This window comes from Tiliqua scincoides, chromosome 3 (genome assembly GCF_035046505.1).
Source record: "Tiliqua scincoides isolate rTilSci1 chromosome 3, rTilSci1.hap2, whole genome shotgun sequence".
Classification (NCBI taxonomy): Eukaryota; Metazoa; Chordata; class Lepidosauria; order Squamata; family Scincidae; genus Tiliqua; species Tiliqua scincoides.
Genome location: NC_089823.1, coordinates 100,190,489 through 100,203,631, shown reverse-complemented (window position 1 = coordinate 100,203,631; position 13,143 = coordinate 100,190,489).

The window sequence follows — 13,143 nt, the reverse complement described above, 5'->3', positions numbered from 1 at the left end:
ACTCTGCAATGGGTCTGACCTTCTCAATACTCCTCCCTATCTTAGTGCAGATCCTGCTCTGTGGATGTAGCATGTAACTAGAGTATTCCCCCTTCTAAATGGCATCACCATTCTGACTCCAACCAGAGTTGTTTATTATTATGATTATTATTAACAGTATTTATATACCACTTTTCAACAAAAGTTCACAAAGCAGTTTACAGAGAAAAATCATATAACTAATGGCTCCCTGTCCCAAAAGGGCTCACAATCCAAAAGATGCAAAACACCAGCAGGCAGCCACTAGAAAAGACACTGCTGGGGTAAGGAGGGCCAGTTACTCTCCCCCTGCTAAATAAAAGAGGAGCACCCACTTGAAAAAGTGCCTCTTACCCCATTAGCAAGGGTTAATCTACTGAGGGTTAACCTACTGAGGATTCCATCTTCTCAGTGTCAACTCTTGGAAAGCAGGTGGAAGAAGCCAAAATGCACTGCCTCATCCAAGCCAAACAGCCTTTGAGGTTGAATGTGCCAGTGAAGAAGAGTGCAATGTTTCAAGTAACTAAGTAGTTCTGCTTCAGTAAAGTTTCTGCAAGATGGGCAGCCCAATTTGACTTTCTAGTAGAAGTGAACAGTCCTGGCCAGTTTGAGGAAAGCTGCTTCTATAAGGCAAATGAATGTTTTAATTTAATTTAAAACAGAGTTGCTGTAGCAGAGTAGTTAAGATAAAGGAACCAGGACTTCCCTAGTTTGAATCTTGCCTTTGCCCTTAACTCATTAATATTAATAGCACTCATTAGACAAGTCACCCTGTCTCAGCCTCAGCTGTAATATTTGGCAAAGAATACCTTACAGCAGTGGTTCCCAAACGTACCATTGCCACGATGCCCCACACTGTTGCCTGTGAGGATTTTGGCACCTGGAAGTAATCAACAATGATTTGTGATGTGATGATGTCATTGCTACCTACTTCCAGGTTTGAGATAATAAGGGGACCCTAAACATGGCAGTAAGAAGCTCAGGGCGAATGGAAGTGTTGCTTTTCAGGCACCAAGAACCATACACAGGAGTTCTGCCTACCAAATCAAGCCTCTGCTCTGTGGTCTTTGGCACTGTGTCATGGTCTTGCTGCTGGGTGGCAGGCATCCCATAATGCCCCTATGTGGTCACTGCAATACCCCAGGGAGCAATGATATCCACTTTAGAAATCACTGCCTTACAAGGTTGTTGTAAGAGAAATATCATGGTAATACAAGTGAAATGCTTTGCGTATGCAAAAAGCACTATACATATACTAAGTATTATTTTGAAAATCATTTTGAAAACCACTGTTTTGGCTCTTAAGCAAGATACTTCTGTTTAAGAGAATGGGAACATATGGCAGGCATAGCCAGTTGTAAGAATACAGCTGGTAAGTGTGTGTTGTGTTTAGTTGCTCAGTGTACAGCAGAGGGTAAGTTGCATTCTTATATGGGGGGGAGCAGGAAATGGCTGAGGATCTTCTACTTCAAGGAGAATATTAGAGAAGATTCAAAAGAGGACAAACAAAATGATCAGTGAGCTGAGGCACCTTCCTTTATGAGTTAATGCTACAGCGCTTGGGGCTTTGTTCATTGGAAAGAAGATTAAGGGGGAATATGATTGACAGTGCAAACCTATGCATGTTTCCTCAGAAGTAAGTTCCATTGTGTTCAATGGGTCTAATTCCCAGGAAAATGTGCATAGGAATGCAGCCTGAGACTTATTAAAGTTCTGCATGGCAGGGAGAGAGAGAGAGAGAGAGAGAGGTGTTTCTCCCTTGCTCACAATGCTAGAGCCAGCATTGTGGTTCTCCTAATTCTCCTTGTACATGGCCTCAGTCGGAACACCTAAAGAGTTGTAGAAAAATTTTCCTAGAGGATTTTCTGAGTTTCATGCCTTTTATTTGGTTCTGTCTTCTGACCACATGCCACACATGGTGGCACATATGGTGCTTCTGACCACACATCGTGCTTCTGTAGGTCTGTTGACCACCTAGAAATCCAGAATGCTAGAGTTGGAAGGTACCTTGGAGGTAATCTAATCCAGTCCCCTGCTCAGTGCAGTTGACTACAGCTCCCTGATGAAAGGCCATGCAGCCTGGTTAGGCCATGTGCTCCTTCAAGTCTGTTGACTACCTGGATCCATCACATGGTACTTATATAGGTCAGTTGCATCCCAATTGCCCATGAAGTGCATGGGCAATGTAAAGATATTTCCATTTTAGAAAGATGAAATGTGAAAAGGAAAAAAAAAAAGATATGGCCAGCTACACATACTTAGGATCAGATACTGAGAATGAAGCATCCTTTGCTAGTGGAACTGATTAGACCTAGATATGTTGCTAAAAATAAAATAATGATATTGAGAATATCCCACACAATCCAAAGCCACATTCTGTCACACTGGAAGAACAGAGAGAAAAATGCCTTTCCCTCTGTTTGTAATAAAAATTTTCCTCAGGCTTTGGATACCATGGCAATAAGTGCCATATAAAAACCTAGATCAATAATTATTCAGACACCATGTTAACCAGATCAGAGGACTGAGAGAAGGCAATCTAACTTGCAGATTACTAATCAATAGTTTCATAAGGTGGTGGGTAAGGGACAACATTTAAGCTACTGGTAACTTACACAGTACTTCCTTTGAAGGGTTGATGTTTGTATAAAAACCTCTAATTAGTTTTATTTTTATTTAAAGATCTGCTCAAAATAACTGCACAGTACTGGAGAGCAGAAGAATTTGTAAATGTCTGAGTAAATACTCCTATACCGCTCTAGTACAGTGATAAAGGCTGCAATTGTACTCACACTTCCTCAAGAATAAGCCCAATTGAACATAGTGCAACTTCCTTCTGAATAGATATGCAGAGGATTGCACTGCACAACCATAACTAGACATTTGGTATGTGTGGCTACCACTAAAATAGCAGAACCATGTCTCCTGTACTCTTCCATAGTAATGTCTAGCAATACAACTTTTGTGATGTAGTATTAAACAGGGTTAGTTTCCTCCTGAACATCATTAGTTTCTTCTTGTGATTGTGAGGAAATTCACTGCAAGATTATGTCACACCATACATTTTGTATTACCCAGGGAAAGGAAGAGGAGATGCAGGGATGCTGTTTTCAGTGGCAGTCATGCAGCCTCCGTACAGTCTAGTTCTGTTCTGGAACTGCTTCACAGGCTACATTTGTAGTGGACATGTCATTATAGCATCTTATAAGATGTGCAATAAAACTGCAATTGCTGGAGCAATGTGCATAACTTCACCACAAACCATGATAATCCTATAATTCCTTTTATTTGCACTGTACTTGAGTGGTGTAGTGGTTTGGGAGGTGGACTTAGACCTGGAAGATCCAGGTTCAAATCCCCCCTCAGCCATGAAGCTTCCTGGGTGACTTTGGACCAGTCACTTTCTCTCAGCCTCACCTACCTCGCAGGGTTGTTGTGAGAACAAAAGGAGAGCAGCAGTTGTGTACATCGCCCTTCACTCTTTGGAGGAAGGGAGGTATAAAAATGTGAAAAATAAATAAACTGCAAAAATATTGGCAGCAACTGTTACCCTGCACATGCCCAATCTCGTAAGCTAAGCAGGGTCAAGCCTGGTTAGTACTTGGATGAGAGACCGACTGGGAATACTGGGTGCTGTAGGCTTATACCATAGTCTTTCGAGACTGAAGGTTGCCAACCAACCAAAAATATTACAACACATGTGTGATCTCTCATGCACAATCAGACCACGTTCACAACTTTTCCTGCTACTTCACACACACACACACACACACACACACACACACACACACACCAAAAGGGCTTTGCACTTTGTTTTCTGAAGCCTGGGAAAGTTGTATCTTGAGATGCCCTCAGGAGCTTCATCTTATAAGTCCTCCAATTCAATCAAAACTCTTTCCAAAGAGATCCTACCTAGGATTGTCAAAATATAAAGCAACATCCATGGGACTTTCTCTTTGAAACAAGAGCTGTCATAACATTATTTAGGGAGAAGACTTTAGCACACAGGTTTCTTGATCTGTGTTTCAGTGAAACTCAGTTTTTCTCTGTGATCCCACAGATGAGCAATGAGAAAATGTTGCCATGCCAGCCTTTACTCCAGCCACGGAAGGAGCACCATCTGTTCTCAAACCAGAACGTTTGGCAAAGTCCAATGCAATTATTCATGCTCCACTAGACTCTGGGAGGAGGCTATAGCTTTGGAAAAGGCCATAGCTCAGAGGCAAAGCAAATGTTTTTTCGTACGTATAAGGTTTGCCTAAATCTCTGGGCCTTTTCTGTTAGTCAGAATACAGCCACGTCACATTTCAGTGATTGCTGGAAAGCCTTGCTAGCTCTGATTTAGAAGCAACAACGTAATAACCAGGCCTCTCGAGATGAATGTAGAATGGTCCTGTGGAGGAGCTGCTTTGACAAAGCCCTGCATAGTCTAATCTGTTGTGCTGCATTCCACATTAGAAGTCCTAATGTGGTGGGCATCTGCTGAGTGAGTCTGCAGCAGTCCTCCAAAGGCAGGTCTTTTCCAGCAGTGGCACCTGTTCTACCTGTTAAGCTAAGTTTTATGTTATTTGTTATGCTTCCCTCTCATCTATACTTTCAAACTGCCTAAACTTTCCTTCTCTGAATCTGTTAACAACTGATTAAACTTTATTGCATATTATCTAGCTTTCATGCCCCTAGATCAAGGGTACAGGGCCCTGTGTACCTCAGCTTGAAGGGTGTCAAAAGGCCTCCTTGCTGCCACAGTGCAGTACCTTCTCCTGTACCCCTGTCATGGGTACTTGGAGCAGTTGTGCACCACTCTAAGTGGGGCGCAACCATTCTGAGTGTCTGCGACCTGGAAGTAATTGTTGGTGATATCATGTGACAGCAATTACTTTCAGGCCAAGGACTTCCAGTGGGTGATATTGAGACTCATGGCCCCAGGTGCCAGAGGGGCCAGCTATGCCACTGCCCTTGGTGGAATATTTATCCTTGCTTAGGTCAGGCTTGGGTAGAAGTCAAAAAACCTCCCTTGAGACTGTACTCTGCCCAGTGGAGGCTCCAGTTTTGGGGGAAACCTGTGAGTGAACCCTCCCATGGCTGCTCCCCTTGCTATGGAAATCATGTGTGAGTGCCACAGTTATCCCTCCAGGAACTGGATAATTAATGGGTGGGTGTGCTGCTTTTTTACCTATTACTGCTCTAGGGTTTTTTTTAAAAAAAGTTGAAATGTTACTACTTTTAATCGACTCATCCCCATTTGTTACTCTGGCTTTTTAAGCATGTTTTGTATTTTACATTTGTTTGTTTTTAATTTATTTTTTTGAATTGTATGCTTTTAAAGTTATTTTTTGCAACTTTGTATATTTAGATCGATTTTGTCAACTGTTGTAAGCCACCTTGACCTTCTGGAATAGTGGGATATAAATGTTTTACAAAAAAAGAAATGTCCTCCTTTATCACCACTGCCACAGTTATGGCTTCAGTTATGTTTCACGGTGTGAAGGAGAACTTACATCCACTGCTGCTGCCATCAGCTCCCCACTGCCTACCAAAAAGCATCCCAACTGGACCAGGGGCCCTTGGCTTGCTTACCAGGCGATGGAAGAGAGAGGCACAGCATCCTGCCCAGGAGGGGGGATGGGGACAACAGCAGAGACCGACACTGAATTCTATCCTCCCTCCCATGCCTCAAAGCCCTGTATGGGTCTACTCAGTTCTGTGCCAGCGATTGAACATTTTGGAACTGCTGTACCATGGGACAGCAGCCCAGTTAGGATTGCCCACTTAATGTCAGGAAGATGATTGTTCAACTAACTGAAAATTAAACTAACCTGAAGAGCCAGCAAACGTTTTTGTCTTAAATCAGTCATGCAACAAACTGTGTTAAAAATATATTATAATGTTAAACCAAAACTGGCATCTGTGGGTGTAGCCAATTATATCCAACTATACCCTATCCGGTGGCGTCACTAGGGTCCGCGTCACCTGGTGCAAGATGCCAGTGCGTCACCCCCCATGCAGTGGGTGGGGCAATACCCCTGGTGGTGGGCGTGGTGATGTACCATCTGCCCCCACTGGTTTTTTGGCTGTACCATTTGATGGAACAAAGATAGAACACATTCTGCATGAAATTACGCATTGATTGATATATAACATACTGGTATTATTCCTCCAAACTGTGATTTTAGTGATTTTGATCACTAGTGGTGTCCCGTCCCCCCCAGGGTATCAACTTACTACGAGTAACACCTTATTGCAGCAGTTCTCAAACTTTTAGCACTGGGACCCGCTTTTTAGAATGACAATCTGTCCAAGACTCACCAGAAGTGATGTCATGGTGGAAGTGACATCATCAGGCAAATTAAAATGCTGGTCCAGCCCTGGTCCACCAAGTGAATTTCCTCTGTAGCCTGCCTGCAATAACAGCCCCCTTCAAAATCAGTAAAGTTTTCAGCCCTACCCAGTGCCCAGTTCAATTTAAGAACTTCTGTTTAAACCAGATCACTGCCAGGATCCACCTGGCTTTGCAAGTCTCAAAAAGGTTCACCTTATCAGCTGAAGCCTCTGTTTTGATCCTTTGGGGGGGGGGGGGGAGGCTGCCTTCAGGAGCACTTGTTTAGCTGCAGGTGCATAGGATCAGGACCATTCTGGTAGCCTTGCACTCTCCTTCACCTGATCTTCCACACCAGCCAAGGCATGTTTGCTTTCTCGTGAGTAAACTCCACTGTGAGGTTTAGTTTCACTTTCCATAGGGCTTGATACATTTGTCTGCTTGGAGGGAGGGACTTCCTTCTCAGGTGTTTTTGGGGGCTGCATTCATTGGATCAGGAAGGCAAAGGTGATGGCCCAATTATTGTATGGAGCTCCGTTGGGACCTTTTCCCAACATCACGATAATGGAGCGTGTCCAGTCTATTAGGGCCGCCTTTAGTGTATCCAGTACTGTCTCGAACACTTTTTTACTTCTGGAATCAGGCCTGATTAGGATAGAGGCCCGTATCTGTATAGCCATTTGCTCTTACTGGTTAAGGCTGCACCTATACCCATTAGGGATTGCTCCCCTAATCCTCCAAGATGAGTATAAATCCAGGTGGATTAAAGGGCTGGAACGAAAACTGTCCTCTTTGGGATTTTCCATGCCATTTTTGTTTGACATGGGACTGGCTCAGGCGGAAGTAAGGATTAAGCAGCGGATCTTTGACATAGAGCGCCAAGAAGACCTTAATAATGTCAGAAAGTTTTGTATCAAGGAGGAGCTCAGATATATAGCTGCCCCAGCTCCCTACCTTTTCCAGTTAGAAATCCCAAACCACAGAAGGGTGTTTACATTGGGGTGTTGTGATAGTTTGTCCTCAGCTGTAGTGGAAGGACGCTTTCAGAAGGTCCCATTTTTGGAGCGACTGTGTCCTTGTGGGGCAAACCAACCAGAAACCACCAATCATGTTTTGCTGGATTGCATTTTTTATAAGGGTATATGGTTATCCCTTATCTCCCCATTGTTAGAAGAGCTGACCAAAAGCCCAGGTCAAGATTATAGTCATTCTCTACTATCAGATACAAATCCAGAGGTAACGCGAGGGGTGGCTAAATTTTTAGCCGCTGCAGTTAGCATCAGGAGAAAGAGAGTGGATTGTGGCCTTCCAGGTTGCTCATAGAGGAGTATATATATTCTGAATAAGTTTTAAATTCAATATGGACTAGAAGACTTTCAGAAGTACCTTCCTCAGTTACTGTACTCCGTTCAATCCACAATAACTAGACCAAACTTAGTCTTATCTAGACTTAGGTCTATTAATTGTTAGTATTTTATGTTGTTAAGTGCCTATGTTAGGATGCTAAGATGGATCGTATGTATTTTCAGTTGTATACTATGAATGTATTGCAACTGTTACCCTGCACATGTCCGATCTTATCTGATCTCAGAAGCTAAGCAGGGTCAGGCCTGGTTAGTACTTGGATGGGAGACCGCCTGGGAATACTGGGTGCTGTAGGCTTATACCAGAGTCTTTTGAGACTGAAGGTTGCCAACCATTGCTATTTTTATGCTGGTCGGTGACCGTAATAAAACTGAACTGAACATTGGATCAGGACCATTCTGGTGTGGTTGGATTCCTCTCAGTCTGCCCTGTCTCACGGACTAAGGCAAGTTCACCTACTTGCAAGTAAATGCGTGATATGCTTCACTTTCACATTCCATAGGGATCCATTCATACGTTTTTTGGCCATAACTTTTGATAGAAAGGAGATATTTCACTCTGGTTTTTTGCATTGCATTCTGCTTGAAATTCTACATCCAACTGTATATAATATGATGGGGTTACTCCTAACTACCATGATTTTAGTGCGTCACCCCCCCAGTGCGCGTCACCCCCCCGTGCGCGTCACCCGGTGCAGCCTGCACCTCCTAGTGACACCACTGACCCTATCCAATCCACACCATTTCTTTTTCCTTCTTCTTGGATTTATATTCTTTCTCCATTTTCTGATTGTACTTTCTCATCATAGCTCACGCACATCTTTAATGGCACAAAACTGTTACTGGGTTGTCTGGCTTCACTTTCAACAAATAAAGACATCAATTAATATTTGGGAGTGACTCATCCTAATAGGAAATACTAATAGACAGGTACTTGTTTTTAGTGAAAGAACAATAAATAGGGATGTTAAATGGGGTGCATGAAACAACTCAATCAGATAAAATGTGCCTTTATGAATTACAAACAAGTGGGGGGGACAGAGAGAACTGCAAGTACTACCACTTTTCATACTTCTTGAGTAATGTACAATGAGGAAGTCACATATTTAGCTCACTCATTCATTCTTTTGTTCCTCAAATAGCTTGTAATATCATGGTCTGGAAATTTTTAATAAACAGAAACAGTTCCATCATTATGATGGGAGGGATCTGTGTGTAGGGAAGGACCTTGTATATTGCAAGGTAGACCCTTGGGAGGATCCAGTATGCCAGAACAAAAATATAGCTCAAATCGGAGCATTTCATATCAGACTACACAGTGTCAGGAGCAGAAAACAGGTTTTACCAACTCACCCCAGTAGTAGTAGTAATAGTGGTGGTGTTTGTGGTGGTAACATGTGTCCCTCCACATAGTGCTTTACTTTTCTACACTGGAAAGAATGCCAACAGAGGGCCCAATCCTATCCAGTTTTCCAGTGCTGGTGCAGTTGTGCCAGTGGGGTGCGTGCTGCATCCTGCGGTGGAGGGGCAGTCACTGGGGCCTTCTCACGGTATGGAAACATGTGTTACCTTACCATGGGGCTGCATTGTGGTTTCACCGGAGCTCAAAAGTTGGATAGGATTGGGCCCTAAGACAAAGTAAAGAGAACACCTTGGGGAGGGTGGCAAAACCTGCTCCTTGTCCCTCACGACCAAGCCACTGAAACTTCACCTTCCTCCTTTATCACCCCCCCCCCCACTCTTAATTTGTCTGATCCCTTCCCATATTCTGTTTCATCATCACATAGTGGAAAACTGGCTATAGATACCAAATCGAATCTATAAAGAAGTTGCCATACATTATCTAAATCATCCTTAAAGCAACTGTATACAATACAGTGGAGAACACATCCTAAGTTCACGGAAAGCTCCGAAGAGAACATTTTCTACTTCACTGCGTGGTCTCTTAGTTACGATGTTGAATGGAAATTTTAAATGACATATTCTTAGATCGCCTTGAAGGTGCTGTTCATGTTCTTCAATTTTGTTTACTTTCCACTCTAAGAAAACCATGCTGGTGGGTCTCCTACCTAGTTCCTGTTGATGCTGGGTCAGTCTGCAGATTTGGGTGTTCATCATTTGTTCAGTGAAATGGAACTTCCCAAAGACAGTTAATAAATCTTGTCAGCGGAAAGGTGAAGCAAAGGGGAAGCAAGTGTTCATGTGTAACTTAAAACAAAAAACAGAACCTTTTCCTGAACATCTCTTTATGAAAACTACAGAGAAAATACTCTGTCCTGCACATAATAAACCCAGGAAGCTGCCTTAATACAGTCAGACAATTCGTCCATCTAGCTCAGTACTGTTGACACTGATGGGCGATGGCTCTCCAAGGTTACAGAAAGAAATTTTCTCTGCCCTAGTGGGAAGTTGAACCTGGGACCTTCTGGATGCAAAGCATGTGCTCTACCACTGAGCAACATTCTCTCCTATATGCCTCCTGTGAGTCAAGGATAAATACAAGTAGGTGTGAGACATAAAGGGCTTTTGTTTCTCACAGGACCATAAAAGCATTACAGAGGAATTCCTGTAGGACAGAGAGTTTCTTAACACACACAGCCACATAAAGAGTCTCCTTGTGTTGAGAAAGCATTGCCTGCCTGTGAGCACTTCAGCAAGTGCATCACATGTGTATGGCAAGGATCAAATGCACAGCATGCCCCTAGATTGACACAGTTTGTTGTCACTATGGTGATAGTTAAGCCCATCACACAAACCGCATCCCTTCACATAAACAAATTTCTGAATGGATTTGACAGCATACTTGCAGCAAATCTTATTGCATGATGGGGAAACGCTTCCATATGAATTCACCTTGGGTGTCTCAGGTTTGAGGAACCATTTGCAAGGTTATTTATGGACCAAGGGTATATAGTCAGGCATTACCCTGCTATCCAGGAAACATTTGTGTTAGCATTCCACACATTCTTAATTTTTTTTCCAGTTTAGCTTCCACATGCTAAAATTCCATGTGCATTCAAAATTTGGCAGAACAGAAGTAATATGATTGGAACTTGTACCAAACAAACAGTTCTAAATGTACAGAATGAGCCTGGTACAAAAGACCAACATGTACACAGAGTGAGCAAATTTGTACCAGTTTTTATTTTTATGCAGGTCCAGTTAGAGAACATACACAAAGCAACTTGTACAGTTATTTGCCTTTCCCACCAAAAAACATAGACTGTTATAGTTGCCATCCAGGATGGGTCTAGCTACAGTAGCTCTGTATCCTACAGACATTCCACTACAGTGCTTTCATGAGCATGTGAGAACTAATAGACACATCCTATGTTAGTGAGACATCCTGTCTCACATCCTGTGTTAGTGAGAAATGCTTGAAAAATGGTCAATGCTTGAAAACAGCCAAGGCCCATCCAGTCTAGGCTTTAGTTTCCACCAGCAGTCAGACATAAACAGTCAGGGCAGGAAGGAGAGGACCATCCACAATGATTTGTTGTCAGCATACACTAAAAAGAACACAGTATGAAGGAGTTTAGGACTAGAAGCTATACCAGTGGTTCCTAAACTTTTTCAGCTGGCAGCTCCCTTGATCTACTGGGCCACTGGCTGTAACCCCATTAGAGCTACAATCCTATACATTGTATAGGGTGGCAGGTTTTTTGTGAGGATTTCACATCTCCCTTGGCTGGTTTCCGCAGCTCCCCAGGGAGCCACAGCTCACAGTTTGGGAAACACTAAGCTATACCAAGGTGATCAGGACCTTGCAGTCTAGGGAGGGGAAGCAAAGTTTTTTGGGAATCTTATAGAGATTTTGCTTTGAATACACACCATCATGAGCTGGGGAGGACAGCAAGATGTAATGAGCTAATTCCATTGTTCTGAAGAGCCAAAAAAAAAAAAAAAAGGCTTCTTACCAGTCAACCAATAAAATAATGCCATCTCCAGTGGTTTCCTCAAACTTTCATAAGTCTAGGCCAGTGGTTGTTAAACTTTTTAGCATTGGGATGCAGCTGAAAAAAAATGTTTCACTTTATTAGCCATCCAAGCCTTTGTAGTTATAATGGTGATTGGGCAGCAGTGCTTCCCCCGCCCCCTCCCCGTAGCAGGTTGTTTAACTCTTGATGCATGTAGCCTAATCTACCCTGTAAGTTTCACAAACCACCAAAAATTGGGTTATGATTCATTTGTGGGCCACAGACTCATAGTCTGAGAACCACTGCACTAGACATTCTAAAGGGTATTTGAACAATGTTCTTACCATGTGAAGATATGCAGGACTTTTCCTGGCTTGGAATACAAAAACAACCCAATGCTTTTTCACAGGGGTGAGAAGACTTCTAATGGGTAACTGCAGAATTTGGTGCTGCAAACACCATTTACGTTTGGATCCCTGGGGTCACAAGAAGGGTTAAGAACATAATGGTTTATGTCATAGCCTAAATATAGTTGGTTTTTTGCTTCAATGGAAATTAAGAGTTCCACTGAAGCTTGAAATGGAAGCAAATTTTATAACACTTAGATATATTTTAAAGCCGTTGCATGAATTATTGAAGGCTTCCAAATAAAATGGGACAGGTTGTAATGGGTTTGCTCATTCCTTAACACTAGTTAAAAGAAGATGCACAAAGAGTTCTGCAGAGAAGAAAATGAGGAAGAAGAAAAGGCTTATTTCTGCCACAGTGCCTTGTCTGCTGAAATTGGCATATAACAACCCAATCCTAACTAACTCCTAGTGTGGTGATACAGCTGCACCAATGATACAAAGTATTTATCCATTAAGGGTGCAATCCTGACCTGGGTTTGGGCCGGCGCAAGTCCCTTGCACTAGCCCAGGACAGTCCCAAACGTGCCGTAAGGCACATTTGCGCCTCCTCCGGAGGAAGCTGCGTCGGCGCAAGGAGATGCACTGGCACACTGAATTCAGCCTCTGTTGCGGCTTCCCCACCGAGTCTTGCATCGACCCAGCTGGGCCGACACAAGAGGGAAAGGTAGGCATGGGGGAGGTGGGGAGGAGGCGGGTGAGAGGTGTTCCTGGGAGGGGGAGGGTGGGCGATGGGCAGCCTCAGGGGCGGGAGGGCAGGGAGTGAGAATAAAGAGAATAAAGAGAATCATTTCCCCTTACCCTAAGAAACTCCCCAAGCTGTCCTATGGGACTACTTAGATCTGCTCCACCTAAGTTGGTGGCGCAGATTCAAGAAGCCTATGTAACACGAGGCTGCTCGGGAGCAGGGTTAGGATTCAGCCTAAGTGTCAGATCCTGGTTCCACCCCCCACCCAGGCCTGGTCCACCCACTGACCCACCCGCCGGCCACCCTCCCCCTGCCCTGGATTGCCCCGGAACACCCTCCCCGTACCCTCTCCAAACACCTGCACTGGTGGTATGCCACTGGTGCAAACTTACCCCATCTTGGCATGGTTCTGGTACATCTGTACACCAGTCTT